Source organism: Phocoena phocoena, chromosome 1 (genome assembly GCF_963924675.1).
Source record: "Phocoena phocoena chromosome 1, mPhoPho1.1, whole genome shotgun sequence".
In the NCBI taxonomy this organism is placed as follows: Eukaryota; Metazoa; Chordata; class Mammalia; order Artiodactyla; family Phocoenidae; genus Phocoena; species Phocoena phocoena.
In genome coordinates, this window is record NC_089219.1 from 136,423,172 (window position 1) to 136,443,403 (window position 20,232).

The 20,232-nt window shown below is 38.3% G+C and overlaps 1 protein-coding gene across 2 annotated transcripts in view; it reads right to left on the bottom strand.

Annotated features, from left to right (window-relative positions):
* The window catches only part of ACBD6 (acyl-CoA binding domain containing 6), a 236,325-nt gene that overhangs the window by 36,905 nt on the left and 179,188 nt on the right, over positions 1-20,232 (bottom strand). Inside the window, exon 7 of one of the 2 annotated variants that reach the window (XR_010656122.1) lies at positions 7,605-7,735. The exons of the other annotated variant lie outside the window; for it this stretch is intronic. The gene's annotated coding sequence lies outside the window, so the exon portion shown is untranslated. The remainder of the gene's footprint in view (positions 1-7,604; positions 7,736-20,232) is intronic. 2 annotated transcript variants of the gene reach the window in all.

Consider the following 20,232-nt stretch of genomic DNA (forward strand, 5'->3'; position numbering starts at 1 on the left):
AAGATGTGATCTATCCTGGAGAATGTTCCATGAGCACTTGAGAAGAAAGTATCCCATTGTTCTTGGATGGAATGTCCTATAAATATCAATTAAGTCCATCTTGTTTAATATATCATTTAAAGCTTGTGTTTCCTTATTTTCATTTTGGTTGATCTGTCCATTGGTGAAAGTGGGGTGTTAAAGTCTCCTGCTATTATTATGTTACTCTTGATTTCCCCTTTTATGGCTGTCAGCATTTGCCTTATGCATTGAGGTGCTCCTATGTTGGGTGCATAAATATTTACATTGTTATATCTTCTTCTTGGATTGACCCCTTGATGATTATTTAGTGTCCTTCTTTGTCTCCTGTAATAGTTTTTATTTTAAAGCCTATTTTTTCTGATATAAGAAATTGCTACTCCAGCTTTCCTTTGATTTCCATTTGCATGGAATATCTTTTTCCATCCCCTCACTTTCAGTCTGTATGTGTCCCTAGGTCTGAAGTGGGTCTCTTGTAGATAGCATATATATAGATCTTGTTTTCGTATCCTTTCAGCCAGTCTAGGTCTTTGGTTGGAGCATTTAATCCATTTACATTTAAGGTAATTATCAACATGTATGCTCCTATTACCATTTTCTTAATTGTTTTGGGTTTGTTATTGTAGGTCTTTTCCTTTTTTTGTGTTTCCTGCCTAGAGAAGTTCCTTTAGCATTTGCTGTAAAACTAGTTTGGTGGTGCTTAATTCTCTCAGATTTTGCTTGTCTGTAAAGGTTTTAATTTCTCCATCAAATAATGAATGAGATCCTTGCTGGGTAGAGTAATCTTGGTTGTAGGTTTTTCCCCTTCATCACTTTAAGTATGTCCTGCCGGTCCCTTCTGGCTTGCAGAGTTTCTGCTGAAAGATCAGCTGTTAACCTTATGAGGATTCCCTTGTATGTTATTTGTTGCTTTTCCGTTGTTGCTTTTTATATTTTTTCTTTGTATTTAATTTTTGATAGTTTGATTAATATGTGTCTTGGCGTATTTCTCCTCGTATTTATCCTGTATGGGACTCTCTGAGCTTCCTGGACTTGACTATTTCTTTTCCCGTATTAGGGAAGTTTTCACCTATAATCTCTTCAAATATTTTCTCATTCCCTTTCTCTTCTTCTTCTGGGATCCCTATAATTCGAATGTTGGTGTGTTTACTGTTGTCCCAGAGTTCTCAGTGACTGTCCTCAATTCTTTCCATTCTTTTTTTTTTATTCTGCTCTGTGGTAGTTATTTCCACTATTTTATCTTCCAGGTCACTTACCTGTTCTTCTGCCTCAGTTATTCTGCTACTGATTCCTTCTACAGAATTTTTAATTTCATTTATTGTGTTGTTCATCATTGTTTGTTTGCTCTTTAGTTCTTCTATATCCTTGTTAAACGTTTCTTGTGTTTTCTCCATTCTATTTCCAAGATTTTGTATCATCTCTACTATCATTACTCTGAATTATTTTTCAGGTAGGCTGCCCATTTCCTTATCATTTGTTTGGTGTGGGTTTTTACCCTGCTCCTTCATCTCCTGCATATTTCTCTGTCTTCCCATTTTGCTTCACTTACTGTGTTTGGGGTCTCCTTTTCGCTGGCAGCAGGCTCGTAGTTCCTGTTGTTTTTGGTGTCTGCCCCCAGTAGGTAAGGTTGGTTCAGTGGGTTGTGTAGGCTTCCTGGTGGAGGGGACTGGTACCTGTGTTCTGGTGGATGAGGCTGGATCTTGTCTTTCTGGTGGGCAAGACCGTGTCCAGTGGTGTGTTTTGGGGTGTCAGCACTGGAGCTTGCTGGTTGTTGAGTAGAGCTGGATCTTAGTGTTGAGACAGATATCTGTGGGAGAGCTATCGCCGATTCATATTACATGGGGCCAGGAGGTCTCTGGTGGTCCAGTGTCCTGATTTCGGCTCTCCCACCTCAGAGGCTCAGGCCTGACACCTGGCTGGAGCACCAAGACACTGTCAGCCACACGGCATAGATAAATGTAAAAATCTGACTGGTGTCTTGGATTTCTCTTTGCTGGGAAGATTTATCCAAGCCAGGTTCCCTTTGTCAGAAACACAGCAGGCCAAAATGCTGAGACACCCAAGGTTTGCAGTGAAGACAATGCTTATTCACAAGGCAGCCGAGGAGAAGACAGGAGAACAAATCTGAAATCTGGCTCCTGGAAGACAAGGGGCTAGCGTATTTATGGGATAAAGAATAACATAGTAGGGCTGTCTGAGGTGTAGCGAGTGTGGGGAGCATGGGGTTACGTGGGGAAAGGTGATTGGGTAAGGTGTGGTAGGTGTGGTAACCCAATAGTGTAAATTTAAAAAGGGCAAAACTCTCTCGATCCCACCTCCCACTACTGGGATTGGAGTACAGGCCAAGAAAAACTCTCCATGTCAACTCTGTGTTGGTGGGCAGAGTTTTAAAGTCTAATTCTTCCTGATGGTGGTTTTTAGAGAGATCTCTACCTCATGGGTACTGAGACTGGCCAATCCTTCCTTTCACGGCAGCCAAGTGTTGGTTTAAACTTACCATTTTCTTTTTAAAGCTTTGGGCTTATTAAAAATTTAAGGCTTACTACTGTAGTTTGTTTCTTAGCTGTGTTTGTTTTGGCCCTCAGAGAACTACCCTGCATTTTTGTAAGCTCTGCTATGCATTTAAAGGGATTTTATTCTGCGTTTCTGGGTATTTTCTAGTGGGAGAATCTTCAGATTATTTAGTCTGGAATCTTGTAAGAAAAGGAAATCCCCTCAGTCTTTAAGATTCAGTTCATCTTCTTTAGGAAACCTCCTCGACTCCTTAGGTGGGGTTAGGGGCCCCTCTTTTCTACCACTGCAGCATAGCTTACACTATATGTACTTATCTGTCTCTTCCATTAAGACTGTAAACTTCTTGTATGCAAGTACTATGCCTTTCATGCAGTGCCCATCACAGTGCCTTGCGTAACATGTGTGCTCAATAAATGTTCATGAAATGAGAGAATGAATATATTACTTTAATCTTTCCTTATTGGTTTATTCTTTAATCTCTTGACTGACCTTTTTTCTTTTATCTGAACTTAAAAAAGAAGTCCCTACATATTTCCTACAGTGTAGAGCATAATGCCAGATGTAATAATCCTACAAGGGCCCAAAGAGTCATGAACAGGAGACTCAGTTTACAGTTAACTCTGAAAAATCTATTACTTTCAGTTTGACTTTCAGATTCCTTTTTCTCCTATGTGAAGAGCACAAGTTGGTCTCTCTCGAATTTATACAGGTTATTTCTTTCCCCACATGTATTCTACACTAATTCTTTCTTACTTTCTTATTTTTAATTATTATCTCCATTTTATCAGTAATTATTTTCTTTAAGGACTAAGTTTTCTTTTCTCTTCAGATTGGGCATGCTATCAAATATAAGTATGTACATATATATTTAAATTTTATTTACTGTTATTTTTTAATTGAAGTATAGTTGATTTACAATGTTGTATTAATTTCTGCTATATAGCAAAGTGATTCAGTTTTACATATATATATATGTATACACACATTCTTTTTTAAAATATTTTCCATTATGGTTTATCATAGGATATTGAATATAATTCTCTGTGCTATACAATAGGACTCTGTTGTCCACCCATTCTATATATAAAAGCTTACATCTGCTAACCCCAACCTCCCACTCCATCCCTCTCCCAACCCCCTCCCCATTGGCAACCACTGGTCTGTTCTCTATGTCCATGATTCTATTTCTGTTTCATAGATAGGTTTATTTGTGTCATATTTCAGATTCCACACGTAAGTGATATCATATGGTATTTGTCTTTCTCTTTCTGACTTACTTCACTTAGTATGATAATCTCTAGTTGCTGTAAATGGCATTATTTCATTCCTTTTTATGGCTGAGCAGTATTCCATTGTATATATGCACCACATCTTCTGTATCCATTCATCTATAGATGCACACTTAGATTGTTTCCATGTCTTGGCTATTGTGAACAGTGCTGCTATGAACATTGGGGTGCATGTATCTTTTTGAATTATAGTTTTGCCTGGATATGTGCCCAGGACTGGGATTGCTGGATCATATGGTAATTCTATTTTTAGTTTTCTGAGGAACGACCATACTGTTTTTCACAGTGGCTGTGCCAACTTACATCCCCACCAACAGTGCAGGAGGGTTCCCTTTTCTCTACACCCTCTCCAGCACTTGTTATTTGTAGACTTCTTAATGATGCCCATTCTGACTGGTGTGAGGTGGTACCTCCTTGTAGCTGTGATTTGAATTTCTCTAATAATTAGCAATGTTGAGCATATTTTCATGTGCCTATTGGACATCTGTATTTCTTCTTTGGAGAAATGTCTGTTTAGGTCTTCTGCCCATTTTTCAATTGGGTTGTTGTTGAGCTATATGAACTGTTTGTATATTTTGGAAATTAAGCTCTTGTCAGTTGCATCATTTGCAAATATTTTCTCCCATTCTGTATTGTCTTTTCATTTTGTTTATGGTTTCCTTTGCTGTGTAGAAGCTTTTAAGTTTAATTAGGTTCCATTTGTTAATTTTTGTTTTTATTTCTACTGCCTTGGGAGACTGACCTAAGAAAACATTGGTACAGTTTTATGTCAGAATGTTTTGCCTATGATCTCTTCTAGTAGTTTTATGGTGTCATGTCTTATGTTAAAGTCCTTAAGCCACTTTGAGTTTATTTTTGTGTATGGTGTGAGGGTGTGTTCTAACTTCATTGATTTACATGTGGCTGTCCAACTTTCCCAACAACACTTGCTGAAGAGAATTTTTCCCATTGTATATTCTTGACTCCTTTGTCAAAGATTAATTGACCATAGATGTGTGGGTTTATTTCTGGGCTCTTTATTCTGTTCTGTTGATACATATGTCTGTTTTTGTGCCAATACCATGCTGTTCTGATTACTGTAGCTTTGCAGTATTGTCTGACGTTCGGGAGTGTTATGCTTCCTACTTGGTTCTTTTTCTTCAGGATGGCTTTGGCAATTCTGGGTCTTTTATGGTTCCATATGAATTTTAGGATTATTTGTTCTAGTTCTGTGAAAAATGTCATGGGTAATTTGATAGGGATTGCATTAAATCTGCAGATTGCTTTGGGTAGTATGGCCATTTTAACAATATTAATTAGAAGTGTTTTTTTAAATTCTACCAAATGAAGTATTGATAAAAATATTAATTTATTAAGTCACTGATAATATTGCTGTTTTCTGTACATAAAACTCTGTATCAGCCAAGTCCTAGTTTTTTCCTACTGTTAAATGCATTTTTTTTTTTTGCTGTACGTGGGCCTCTCACTGTTGTGGCCCCTCCTGTTGCGGAGCACAGGCTCCAGACGTGCAGGCTCAGCGGCCATGGCTCACAGGCCCAGCCGCTCTGCGGCACATGGGATCCTCCCGGACAGGGGCACAAACCCGTGTCCCCTGCATCGGCAGGCGGACTCTCAACCACTGTGCCACTAGGGAAGCCCTGTTAAATGCATTTTATCAAGCTGACTCAAGAGCCTCATTTCCAAGTCTAGATCTATCTGTCTATCCATACACACACACATATATTTTTTAGTTATAGAAATAACATGCTTCCTAGATGTTCTCTGTGAGCAGAAAATTCTCCTGAGTGTCACTGGGTTTCCTTTTCTTTTCTGTGAGCATAGTGACATTGATACTCTATTTCAGATGTGATCTACCATCTCTACCAATGTTACTTCTAAAGGTACAGTATGCAGCATGAACCATTAAAAGAGTAATAATAGAGCTGCATAGAAGGGACAGATTTTCCAGTGTGACTAATGGGATTTTGTTCTTCTCCAGTAATTTGATATTTAGAATATAAATTCTATTTTAGTATTATTTCAAATGAATATATGATAAGGGAGGCACTCAAAATAGGTTGTGAGGAATTAGAAGTAGTGATAAAAATTCTGAGTTAGTAATATAATTTTAGATAATTTTTAATATTTCTAAGCTTGGAATGTATTGCCTCTCCTAATATGTGAGATCTGTGACTCTATATTAGAATATGATTAATCTGACAATTTAGATGTTAGCAAACGTTATTTTATGATTATTTTTCTAAGAATTTTTCTGATGCATGAGTTACAGCCTTCAGTTGGTTACAGGCATACTCCTTTCTCAAAAAAGAACAAAGTAGGTATAGTAAACCCTTCATTTAACTTGCACCTTTAGAGAGTGAAAAACCTGTCAGCAGTTTTTTAAAATAATTGGAACATTACTCTTTGAGCATGCAAACATTAAAAACACCACCCTTATTAACTTTCTAAGGCATATTCTCCTTTTCACTCTACGTGGAGAAGATGGGAGATGATATAACCTCTTCTTGATGATTCAGATTTATCATAAACTGATGATGTCTCTCAATGTCTTGCACCAAGTAAATGTCTGGGCATATGAGTGAACAAAAACATTTATTGTACATGTTACTCTATGAATGATGCCTTCACAGGGCATCAAGGTATATAAAGCTCTTTGGTCTTCCACTAAATGGCCCCAGACTACTTTTGCTTATTACTGAGTTTTATTTACTTATTTAAAGCTTTTCCTTAGTCATCGGATTATCCAATATCCTTTATTACTGTCCGTGCACCTAGACTCCTGATATTTTCTACTGCTGCTGAGGGTTTCTCAAGTTGTGTCTAAAATTAGGAAGTCTCTGAGCCATGGTCTGTGATGGTCTCACAACATGATCTGCTGTATTTTGTCACAGATCTGTGTATTTTATCTTGGTTTTGGGCTTTATTCTCCATCAGTGGTTTTCAATGTATGTATATTTTTTACACTACGGAAGCTTCTGTTCATTGGAATCTGGAATGACGAGTAATTGAGGCAAATATGAAGGTGGTACTGCTTTGCCTGAGAAGGGGAGCAACCTGGAGCTGTTCCGTTGCACACTTGGCATTCTTGCTTCTCTACCAGAAGGGGCTCCCACTGTGCAGAGTTTGATCACTTTCTAGAGACTTGAGGAGGCTGAGTAATAAGGCTCTGGTTAAGTTCTATGTTACTGTCTCACCTGCTCTCTTTCTGTCTCCGGACACCCATCTAATCCACCACAAAACAGGGAAACACAATAAGAAAATAACTGAAAGGAAAACAACCAAAGGCAGCACTTACTGATTACTCACTCCTTCTAAGGCAACAAAGTAGATTCACATCTACACAAATGTTCTCAAGAACAAGTTTGCCGGGATTTCCCTGGTGGCCCAGAGGTTAAGACTCCATGCTCCCAATGCAGGGGGCCTGGGTTCGATCCCTGGTCAAGGAACTAGATCCCACATGTGACAACTCAAAGATTCTACATGCAGCAACTAAAGATTCTGCACGTGGCAACGAAGATCCTGTGTGCCACAACTAAGACACAGTGTGGACAAATAAATATTTAAAAAAAAGAACAAATTTGTTTTAGGAACTGAAGCTAAGATGACTTCATTGACTTCAACATGTTATTAAAATTGCTGGAGAGAGAGGAATTGGAGTAAAGTAGGCACAGTATAAGTGAGTAGCTGAAACTAAAGGATGGATAATGTATGTGCTATGCCCACAAGGTGGTCTTCTTAGGTTCATGTAATCATTCAGACTCATAAGACTACTACTGAACACACTTGGCATCAGTTTACTCAGAAGGATTTCAGACAGAAACCATTCAGAACTTGCCATCAGGGCAGTGTCAGACTGGAATTCTTGCAGTAATTCATGTGACAGCTTGTCCAGCCATCCACGTGCTATCTTCTCTCTAGGAGATGTAGCTCAGGGGTGAGGAGATCCATATTGTTAGATGTGGGTCCATCTTGGTTTGGAGAACCTGCTGCTTTATAGGAGCCACTGTATCTTGTAACAGTAGCTTCTAGGGTCACACAATGGATATCCCAATTATAAGAAACTCAGGACAGTCCAAAGTGCAGTGTCACCGTCAGGAATTTATCATTCCTTTGCAGTTCCTTCCATTCCAGATACAACTTACCAATCAGGAGGTCATTTGTATCTTACGTAATGTTGCTTAGTAATATAAGTGACATCCTTAACCTCATCATGTTACCAGGGAACTTAAGACATTTTTACCTAAAGCCAGCTTTTCATCCAGCAGGGGAAGTTGTAATTAATCTCATAACATGGTTATTAAACTCATATAGCCAGATTTCCTATCTAGAAGTTTAATTTGAAATACTTTGATATCTCACTGGACTTTACCACTTTGATTATGAGAAGTTCTTCCATGGCAAATGTTCTTACTATTTTTACTTTCTTATTGCCTAAGTTCTTTGGATTGGTCTACAATATTATATTTTACTACATTTGATTGTTTATATCAGGAGGATCTGATAGAATAAACCTAAATAATATTAAACAATACTAATAAAGCTAACTTATCTAGAAGAATAAATGCATGAAGATACTTAAGAAAATGGGGGCCTGGCAATTTCACTTCTGGGAATTTACCCCCCAAGGAACATGGTCTCATCCCCAAGTGTTCATGTCATTTGGCTCTACTATTTATCTAGCTTCTCAACTCAGAAATGTGAGTTCCATCCTTGATTTCTCTGTTTCATCATCTGCATCTATTCCATAAACAATCCTATTGGTTCTACTTCTAAAATACTTATATGTCTTCACTTCTCTTCATCCCCATTGCTACCACCTGTTATGAACTGTGTTCCCCCCAAAGACATGTTGAAATCCTAACTCCCAGCACCTCAGAATATGACCTTATTTGGAAATAAATTAGAGTGATGCATCCATAAGCCAAGGAATGCCAAGAATTGTCAGCAAACACTAGAAGCTCCAAGCGGCAAGGAAGGATTCTCCCCTATAGGTTTCAGAGGGAGAGTGACTGTACTGACAATACATTTCTGTTGTTTTAGGCCACCCAGTTTGTGGTACTTTGTTATGCCAGTTCTAGGAAACGCATACACCCTCTCAGTACAAACCTCCATCATTTCTTACCTGGACTGATGCAGTGACTTCGTATTTGTCCCCCTCCTCCCCCTCCCACTGTCAGCCTACTACAGTCTATTCTTCAGACAGCAGTGAGAGTAGCCTTTTCAAAAGTTAAATTAGATCATGTCATTACTTTGGTTTAATGCCCTTCAATGACTTCCTATTGCTCTAAGAATAAAGTCCCAAATGCTTGCTATGGCCTAGGACAACAGTTCTTCACCTTTTTAGTCTCAGGACCCCTTTACAATAAGTCTTCAAAATTACTGAGGACCTCAAAGAGTTTTTGTTTATGTAGTTTAAATCTACCAGTACTTACCATATTAGAAATTAAAGTTGAGAAATTTAAAAAACCATTACGTTACTCTAAGTAACTTAATTTCAAAAATGAAAATAAATATATTTTCCAAAAGGTAAGAAAGCATAGAAGAGTGGCATTACTTTACATTTTTGCAAATCTCTTTAAAGTCTGGCTAAACAGAAAATAACTGGATATTCGCTTCTAGTTCTGCATTCAATCTGTTGTGATACCTGTCATGTGGCCTCTGGAAAATGCCACTGAATGCTCATGAGAGAATGAGTGTGGAAAAGAGTACATAATAATGTCTTAAAATTATTATGAAATAGTAATGACTTTATGGACCCCATGAAAATATCACAAAGACCCCCCAGGGGCTCCCAGTCCCTACTTTGAGAACCACTGGGCTAGGAAACCCTGCAACATTTAGCCCCATCTAACTTTCTAATCTGAGCTCATAAAATGTTGTTTTTCCTGCTCTTCACATGCTGGCTCCTACCTCATCCTTCAAATCCCAGCCTGTCATCTATGTAGAGAAAGTCCTCTTGGACTATTTGCTTCAAAGAGGTCACCTCCTATTGTTACTCTTTAGTTCAATCCCCTCATTGTTTCTTCACTAGCATTTATTACAATTTATAGTTAAAGGATGTATTTATTTTTCATTTGATTATGCGCTCCATAAGGTTAGGAACCATGTGTGATTTTTTTTTTTAATTTATATTTTTAGATTTACTTATTTTTGGTTGCTTTGGGTCTTCGTTGCTGTGCGCGGGCTTTCTCTAGTTGCGGCAAGCAGGGGCTACTCTTCGTTGAGGTGCACGGGCTTCTCATTGTGGTGGCTTCTCTTGTTGCAGAACATGGGTTCTAGGCACGCGGGCTTCAGTAGTTGCACCTTGCGGGCTCTAGAGCGCAGGCTCACTAGTTGTGGCGCACGGGCTTAGTTGCTCCGAGGCATGTGGGATCTTCCTGGACCAGGGCTTGAGCCCGTGTCCCCTGCATTGGCAGGCGGATTCTTAACCACTGCGTCACCAGGGAAGCCCCCATGTGTGAGTTTTTGACTGTTATACTCCTAGCACCTTGCATAGTCCGATACGCAGGAAGCACTCAAACATTTTACTGAGTGAATGAATAAATGGATTTGTACAAATATTTATCTGCCAAGGATGTTCACTGCTTACATTCACTCATTAACAGTTATTTCCTGAGTACCTACTGTGTGCCAGGCACTGTTCTAAGTGCAATAAATAAAAATAGACAAAAATCTCTACCCTAGTTTTGGAGGAGGGGTATATAGAAAATAAACTAAGTCAAATACATAATATGTTAGATGATGATAAATGCTATGAGTTTCAAGTTAAAATAAGGTAGTCAGCGTAGGCCTTATTGAAAAGACTACTGAGAGTGAAAAACCTGAAGGAGGCGAGAGAACAAGCGGTATGAATATTTGGGGGAAAAGCAATAGAGGAAGCAAGATGAGCAAGTACCCAGGCCCTGAGATGGTTATGTGCCTGGCATGTTTCAGGAACCAAAAAGAGGCAAGTGTATGGCTGGGGCCAAGTGAGCAAGTTAGATTGGTCATAGAAGATGAGGTATGAGAGGTCTGAGGGTCAGATGGCATAGGGCCTTGTAAGCCATTGTAAGGATTTTGGCTTTTATTCTGAATTCAAAGGGAGGTTGCCAGAGGGGTTTTGAGCAGAGGAGTAACTTGACTTCATTTATGTGTTAAGAGGATCACTCTGGCTGCCAGGTTGAGAACAGACTGAAGGGTAGCTTATTTCAACCATCCAGATAAGACACGGTGGGGACTTGGGCCAAAGTGCTAGCAGAAGATAAGGTGAGAAGTAGTTAGATTCTCGACATATTATGAAGGTAGAAGTAACAGAATTTGCTGATAGATTGGATATTCATGTAAGAACAAGAGAAAAGGTAAGGATTCCACCAAGAATGTGGTTTGAGCAACAAGGATATAATTGCCATTTACTAAGATGAAAAAGACTTGGGGAGAAGCAGGTTTTGTAGGTAAGGTCAAGAGTTTGGTTTTGGACATAATAATATTTTGGGATCTCTATCAGACAGATATAAGAGAGAGGTCAAGCAGGCAGTTAGATATATGGATCTGAAGTTCAGAAGAGAGGTATAGGCTGGAGGTATAAACTTGAGATCTGAAGGCAGATATTTAAAGCCCAGAGACTGGAAGAAATCACCAAAGGGTTGAGTATAGAAAAAAGAAGAGATCGGACGATTGAACTCTGGGGCATTTCAAGACAGGAGGACAAGAAAAGGAGCAAGCAAAAGGGACTGAGAAAGAACTACTGATGAAGAATGAGCAAAAGGGACCAAGAAGGCCAGTAAAGCAGTCAGAAAATCAGTGTCCTAGAACACAAGAGAATAAAGTATTGAAAGAAAAAGTAATCAGTTGTACCAAATACTGCTGATAGGTCAGGTATGGTAAGGACTGAAAAGTGGTCACTAGATTTAGCAAAATAGAAGTTACTGACCTTCTGATAAGAACAGAAAGAATGACAGAAGTGAACACCTAATTCACGAGGGTTCAAGAAATAATGGGGAAGGAGGAATTAGAGTATAAACAACTCTTTCACGGAATTTTGCTGTAAAGAGGAGTGAAATGGGGCAGCAGTCTGACAGTTAAGTGGGGTGGAGAGACAGCAGCATATTTATATCTGAGGGAACCTATACAGAAGATGGAAAACTGATAATGCGAAAAAGGATACATGCAGTAAGGTCTTTCGGTAGGATGGCACCTAGTACATTTGCAGAGGGGCTGGCCTTAGAAGCACAGATAGTTCACACATACTCATAGGAGGGAAAGTGGGCTATGTAAGTACAGATGCAGGCAAGTAGATAGATAAGATGGTAGAACTTGTGGAAGTTCTTTTTTAATGACTCTTGTTTCACTTCAGTTAAATGGGAAGGAAGGTCATCAGCAGAGGATGAGGAAGGAGGTGTTTGAATTTTGAGGAGAGAAGAGAACGTATGAAAGAGTCATCTAACAGAGGGAAGATATAATGGAGTAGGGAAATGTAGTGTCACTGCTTGGGCAGCACTGAAGGCCCACATGAGATTAGTGCTTCTAAGCCTGAAGTGAGCATGGTTATGTATTTTTCTCCTGTCATGTGTAGCTGCATAGGTACAGACACGGAAGAGTAGAAGAATTAATTTAAACACCTATTTTCTGAAAGCCTACTATATATCAGGGACATAGTGATAAATAAACCAGTTACAGTCTTTGCCTTCATGGAGTTTACAATTTAGTTTCTATACTGCAAAAGAGAACAACCTAAACATCTAAACAGTGGAATGGCTACAGTATAATATACTTGTAGGATGGAATACTAGGCAGCCATCCTAGAAATTGTGCTGAAGAATATCTGATATGCATATGAGAAGATATTCATGATAAGTAAATAAAGTAGGATATAAAACTATGTACGGTATGATCCCATTTTTGTTTTTAAAATGTATTATCTACCCATAGAAAAAAGATAAGGAAAGCATCCAAAGTGATAACAACGGTTATCTCAAGGGTAAGACTATGGACGACTAAAACCTTTTTCTTTATACTTATTATTTGTATTTTGTAAAAATTTCTAAAATACATTGATATCACTTTAAAATAAGAAAAAGTTACTGCTCATTTGTCTCTCTCTGAATCTGAATACCATCTATACATTTACAAACATTTTTCAGTGATTATTACTTGGCTATTGCCAATAAATACTGATCAAACCGATTAAAACTATGATCAGTTATAAATGTCTGTTTACAGTTACAAGCATGATAGGGTTACCTGCCTGCCTGTACCTCCCCCGACCCCCATCCATTTCTTGTTTGCTATGCTCCTCAGATCACCATGCCTAATTTGGGGCTTTTGAGTTCAGATGTTGTGGGCTGAAGTGTTGTTGAGTTTAATGTGAAATATTGAGATTTTGGATCTTTCAACTTAGAGAGTGTCCACCTAGAAATCAATTAGAGCAGGAGCATGAACACGAGAACCTTGACTGCCATCACAGAACTGATTGGCAGGTGGGGAACCCAAAGACAGGAGGACAACCAGGTTGTCTTCTAATCCTATTAACTTTTCTGTCTTCCAAGAGTACCAGAGAAAAGGATCAGGCTTTAAAAAGACATAAAAAATTTTCCTCAACTCTGAATTGTTTATATGTCCAAGTACCTTGACATGTCTAAAGAATAGGTATGTGGGTAAAACAAAGAAAAGATGATTATTTAAAATTACCCTCTAACCAAATTGTAGTCTTTAGGGACCCAAATGTAAATTCTTCTTCTTTTATTCATCTTTTGTATGCCTGGCACATAATAAGCACTCAAGAAATGTTCGATCAATAAACTTGATGATTATGACTCACTTAAATAAAGCCTGTTCGGGTTTTAATCATTATTAATAATTATTTTAAATCGACTACTATATTACAATACTCTTAGTATTATGATTATGATCTTTTAATAATACACATCATCTTGTATCTGCAAAATCTTTCTGTTATTCCTCTTTGTGTGTTAAAGTGGAGTTTGTATTAAAGCATGAATATGACTCCAAACAGTTTTTTCTTGGTAACCTCAAAATAGGATATGGGAACCCAAACCTTAGTCTTTATAAACATTCTGTTTTAAAGTATATTACAAAGAATAAATGGAATTGAATGTCAAGAATGAGTAAGTGAAAGCTTTTACTCATCTGGTTTACAACTTATATCAGCTAATTTTTCTAAATTTAAGTTAATTAAATTTTTTGGTTGTTTCATTTCAAATGACCACACCAGAAGAGGGTTGTTTGTCATGGTTATTTATGCTTTTCCTTTCCACTTTAGCTTAAAGGAAATGTTCAAATTTAATAAATATGGAGTTGTTATAAACAGCAAAAACAATTCAAATAAATTAACATTGGTCATACATTTGAAATCATTGTAAGGGATTATACATTAGGGTAAAGTAAAAATACTCAGGTGAATTAAAAATAAAATCATATAATAAAGTTAAAATGTAGAAAAATCCAACCATGCTTAAAAATCAAACTATAAACGCATAGAAATGTACACCCCCTTCACTATACCTACATATCCTTTGTTTCCAAATAAAAATTCATAAGGAACACAAATGAATGACAAAGTAATACAGGGAATTTAAAGACACAGACTCTCAAATAAGAAAAAATGTACCCATGTGACTCTTCACCTAAGTGATTCTTTACCACTATCTTTAAAATGGTAGGGAATCATGAAAGCTCCCCTCCCTCTGACCTGTTCCCCTGTTCTGACGCTTGCGAACTCTAAGCTATCACCCACTACTCTGAGATCGGGTTCACAAGCTGCCACTCTTCTTTATAACTTGAAGTAGAATGTTGAGCCTTCACAATCCTTACTTAAAACTTTCCCTCATCCCCCTTCATCTTTTACCTTGTATTATTTATGAATATGCTTGTGTCCTCCTGATCTTTTGACGGTAAGAGCTATAGCATAGTTTAACTTTACAGACCCCTACAGTTCCTTCATCCCTTCTGTCTAGCACAAAACTTGGCATAAAATAAAAGTTAAATGAGACAAAAATAAACTACTTGCAGGAAAATCAAATATAGTTATACCTCACTAATCTAGGGGCTTGGTTTTTGGCATTCTCAAGTACTTGGAATAGGGCCCACCGTACAGGGGAAAGATGCTGATAAGAATCATATTAAAAAAGTTGTGACCAGTTGGCTCCTGTATAGAAGGATGCTTCTGGCTGGGTTGACAAAGCAACGAAAGGCCAGTCTTTGTCTATGAAATATGAGATGCAACAGGAGGCAGAAGAATCACGGAAAGTGAAAAGTGAAGGAAAGCAAGGACTAGAGAGCAGAAACGGTAGGAGGGCCAGCAGAGCCTAATGGTAATTAGAAGAAAGAATGGGGGCAGCAGGAGCAGCAGCCAGCAGAAATCAGAAGCTGTGACAGAGGTGGCAAGTTGCAGACATTTTAGACCACAGAGAATAGCCAGCCATAAAGAGGGCTGGGCTGCATGCCAACCAGTAGATTTTAGCAATCTCAAGAGGGTAAGAGAAGCTTTGGCTCTATGCTTCACCACCTATAAATACCTGTGGTACAGCCAATGATTTAAGAAGGAGGCAATGAAGTATAGAATATATTTTAGAAAAAAAATTTATAGAAAAAGTTAAATAAAAAGCAGAATGTAACTGTTCAGTTATTTGATACCCACACTAATCTAGAATGTTTAACTTTGCAAAGTGTGCTACACAGTTGAGGATTTATTAGAATAAGGAGAGAAAAAGGAACAAACATTGGCTGAATACCTATTGTGTGCTGGAAGCTTTATGAACATCATTTTTTTTAAATCCTCACAACAACCCTTAACATAAACATTATTATGCCCATTTCCAAGCTGGGTAAGATGAGGCTCAGAGAGATTATATATATAACTTGCCCAAGGCCCAGCATCAAAATACATGTTTTCTCAACTGTACTATGCTACTGAAAAGGAGCAAGGGGAGTCAACACAAATAAATACAATGCACAGAAGAAATGAAGTTAAAATTTTTCTTTTTGTTAAAGACAGCAGGTAGCCTAAATTACAGTCTCATATCTAGCGTGCTTGTGTAATTCTTATTAACCATAATCTCAAAACTGACATATCACATTCAGAGAGTGCATAATCTTACTCTTCAGGACCACACATTTATTTTTACTTCTTGTTGGTTGATTGCTGTACTTTTTCAAGTATGCATATTTTGAGAAGCTGTAGCTTAGTCTATATATTTTTAGGTACATGAGGGAACAGAGCCAAACTATTTTCTCTTCTGAAGGGTGTTTTGCTTACTGCATTACTGTTTCTATAATACTATACAGTTAAAGCTCAATATACTTCAGTCTACTCGATTCTAAATCCCTCCTATGGTAAATAATTAGACGTACAGTGGAGAAATCCAAGAAATGATTGTTTCCTACTCATTCACTTTTCACTTTCACAATGAAAAAAGATTTTTTTAATTGAAGTACAGTTGATTTACAATGTTGTATTTCTGCTGTACAGGAAAGTGACTCATTCATACATATATATATTTTCTTTTTCATATTCTTTTCCATTATGGTTTAACCCAGGACATTGAATATAGTTCCCTGTGCTATACAGTAGGACCTATTGTCCATCCATTCCATATGTAATAGTTTGCATCTACTAACCCCAAACTCGTAGCGCATCCCTCCCTCACCAACCCCTTGGCAACCATAAGTCTGTTCTCTGTGAATCTGTTTCTGCTTCGTAGGTAGGTTCATTTGTGTCATATTTTAGATTCCACATGTAAGTGATTTCATATGATTTTGTCTTTCTGACTTAGTTCACTTAGTATGACAATCTCTAGTTGCATCCATGTTGCTGCAAATGGCATCATTTCATTCTTTTTTATGGCTGGGTAGTATTCCATTGTATATATGTACCACATCTTCTTTATCTGTTCCTCTGTTGATGGACATTTAGGTTGTTTCCGTGTCTTGGCTACTATGAACAGTGCTCCTATGAACATAGAGGTGTATATGTCTTTTTGAATTAGTTTTGTCCAGATATATGCCCAGGAGTGGGATGGCTGGGTCATATGGTAATTCCATTTTAGTTTTCTGAGGAACCTCCATACTGTTTTCCACAGTGGCTGCACCAATTTACATTCCTACCAACAGTGTAGGAGGGTTCCCTTTTCTCCACACCCTCTCCAGCATTTTATTTGTAGACTTCTAAATGATGGCCATTCTGACTGGTGTCACAATGAAAATTTTCAGTCTGCTAGGTCCACAAAATAGTTCCATACCCACAGAGGGTGCTATGAAATAGGCACTTTCCTTTTGGTATCTGGGAAATTAGTTAATAACTTCTGTTGTTACTCAAATATAAATCCTTTATCAATTCATATCTGAATGAACAGAATGGTTTCTTCACTGCTATTCTTCCCTGTTGCCTTTCTCCCTAGTAGTAGTACACCATCACTAGATTAATTGTTCTAAAAAAATCCATTATGTTACTCCTTTTTTTTTTTTTTTTGCGGTATGCGGGCCTCTCACTGTTGCGGCCCCTCCCGTTGTGGAGCACAGGCCCGGACGCGCAGGCTCAGTGGCCATGGCTCACGGGCCCAGCCGCTCTGCAGCACATGGGATCCTCCCGGACCAGGGCACGAACCCGCGTCCCCTGCATCGGCAGGTGGACTCTCAACCACTGCGCCACCAGGGAAGCCCTATGTTACTCTTTTTAAAAACACACACACATGCATGCACACACACAGTAGTACAAACTCCTTAATGGAAGCATCCATGCTCTGGATCCACTTTATCCAATTATTCTTCATGAAAAACACATATCTAGATTGAGCTGTTTCTGCTACCTAACCCTATTCCCACCTCAGTGGCCATCAAATAGCACCTAGCTTTTACAGTTCATGATAGGCCACAATTCCCTCTTGAAGATGTCTCTGACTACTGTGGCTAATACTAATTTCTCCATCTTCTTCCCCATTACCTCTTCCAAAGTACTTTCAGAATATCTCATACTATGGCACCTGATTACATTCTGGCTCCTAATTGCTCTTTTTATTTAATGAGTTTCTTATTGTCTCACTTTTTAAAAAATGCCACTGACTTATTATAGAAAGGGTCCAGTCGTTCAGCAGAATGTCCCATAGTCCAGATTTGCCAGTTTACTTTCTTTTGATGTCATTACATCATTATCACATGTATTTAATAGGTTTTATTAAATTTGGGTTCAACTTTTTTTGGTAAGAATACTTCAAAAATAGTGCTCTGTGCTTCCTATTGAGACAGGGCCTTGAAGAGCACATGGTATTTGAAAGGGTGAGGATGTATGTATGTGTGAGAGGATAAGGGTGAACATTACCGGCAAAGGAAAAACATGTGCAAAGGCACAGATGGAAGTAGGTTAAGTATGTGATGTATTATTCAAGGGAGGAAACTATCTACACTGGCTGGAGTAGGTTTTCCGTACTGTTCATGGCACTGGATGCACAGGTTTCATCCTATCCAGCCCTGCCAAACCAGGATTTCAAGAGCTAGAGGCTCAGATATCTTTATATTTACAGAGTTCCTAAGGAAATTCAGATGCTTTGCCAGGCCTGAAACCCTCTGGTCGGGGGAACAGCATACATATAGTAGTCTGCTCTTGGTATGTCAAGCTCATTCCTGTTTCAGGGATTTGGGGCATGACTTACAGCACCTTCTCTCCATTGAAGTCTCTGTTTAACTATTACTTCCTCAGTAAAGTCTTACTTGATCACTCTGTTCAAAGTAACCAACCTACTTCACTTATTTCTTAGTGCTTATCTGATAGCGTCTTATTTATTGTTTTTGGTATGTTTCCCTCACTAGAACGTATGCTCCCAAAGAGTGTGGACCTTGTCTGTCTTGTTCATGGTGGTAATTCCAATGCTTTTTTTTTTTTTAGTTTTATAAATTTATTTATTTTATTCATTTATTTTTGGCTGCTTTGGGTCTTCGTTGCTGTGAGCGGGGGCTACTCCTTGTTGAGGTGTGTGGGCTTCTCATTGCGGTGGCCTCTCCCGTTGTAGAGCATGGGCTCTAGACACGTGGGCTTCAGTAGTTGTGGCACGCAGGCTCAGTAGTTGTGGTGCACGGGCTGAGCTGCTCTGCGGCATGCGGAATCCTCCCGGACCAGGGCTCGAACCCGTGTCCCCTGCATTGGCAGGCAAGGATTCTTAACCACTGCGCCACCAGGGAAGCCCAGTTCCAATGCTTAAGAAGAGTCCTGGGTATAAAAGGTGTGTGCTATAAACGCAGGATGAATGGATAAAATTGGCAAATTTAGGAAATACTTTTTGGAACACTCCTACGTAATGTAGATAGAAAGCAATAAAATTATCCTTTAAGCCTTTCACTAAGATTGGGGTTGTAAGTACCTTCTTTGAGAATTCCTCTTTGTATTTTGGATATTTTGCTTTATGATAGCTCATTTCACCTTACTGTTTAAAAGGAAAAATTGAGATAGCATTTCATAGAAGGTAACAGCAACCCTGAACATCTATCTAATCAGTTCAATAATAATTTCCAAATGTACTTAATGGACTATTAAATCAGTAATTAGAAATTAAATTTTGCTAGGCTGCAAAAGATGTCAAAATTATGTATGCTCAGACTATGATATTTTAAAATTAAAATTTTATTTAATTAGCATTCCTCAGAGAAAGATATTTTAAAATTAAAATTTTATTTAATTAGTGTTCCCATAATCTATATTAAAATTTACTTCTACCCTGATGACTTATAAAAATATAGGCAGGGCAGTATAAATACACAGAAAGAGCTCATGGTGGTTAACAAAATTCACTGATATAGAATTGTTAACAACAACCAAAAAAAAAGCCCACAGAAAAAATGATTTAGAGTTTGAGGAGTATGGAAAAAATATGAATAAACTTTTATATAAGCTGTTTTGTGGGGTGTTTGGAAGCATTGCTTCCTTTCACCCACACTTTTGTGAGCTAAAGTTAATGGATTTCTATTGCACTCCTGTTGTCACTATTGCCTAATGCTTTCCTATGGATGAAGCAGACACCTGGTTATTTAAGAAGGAGGATAAATGGGCCAAGGCAGCTTTCCCTATCCCCAATTCACCAGGGAGCATTTGAGAATTCCACCTGACATGAGGACAGCACTGTGCTCTTAAACAATCTGCAGTTTGATCCGATTGTTCCCCAGTGGGGGAGGTAGGCCACAGCTCACTCAAGAGTCATTGATTGGATTAACAGCCTAATTCCCAACAGATGAATAGAATACTGATGTCTTGTCAGCCCAGATCACAAAAGGAAAACACAATCTGCTTCTACAGCTCAGAGATTTAACCCTCTATTTCCCCTGAAGCTACAATTTCAGTTTTTCATACTGTAATTTCTTCAGAACTATTTGCCGATAAATATAATCAAATGGTGGCTTTTATCACCATCCACACACTTTCATCCTCTTT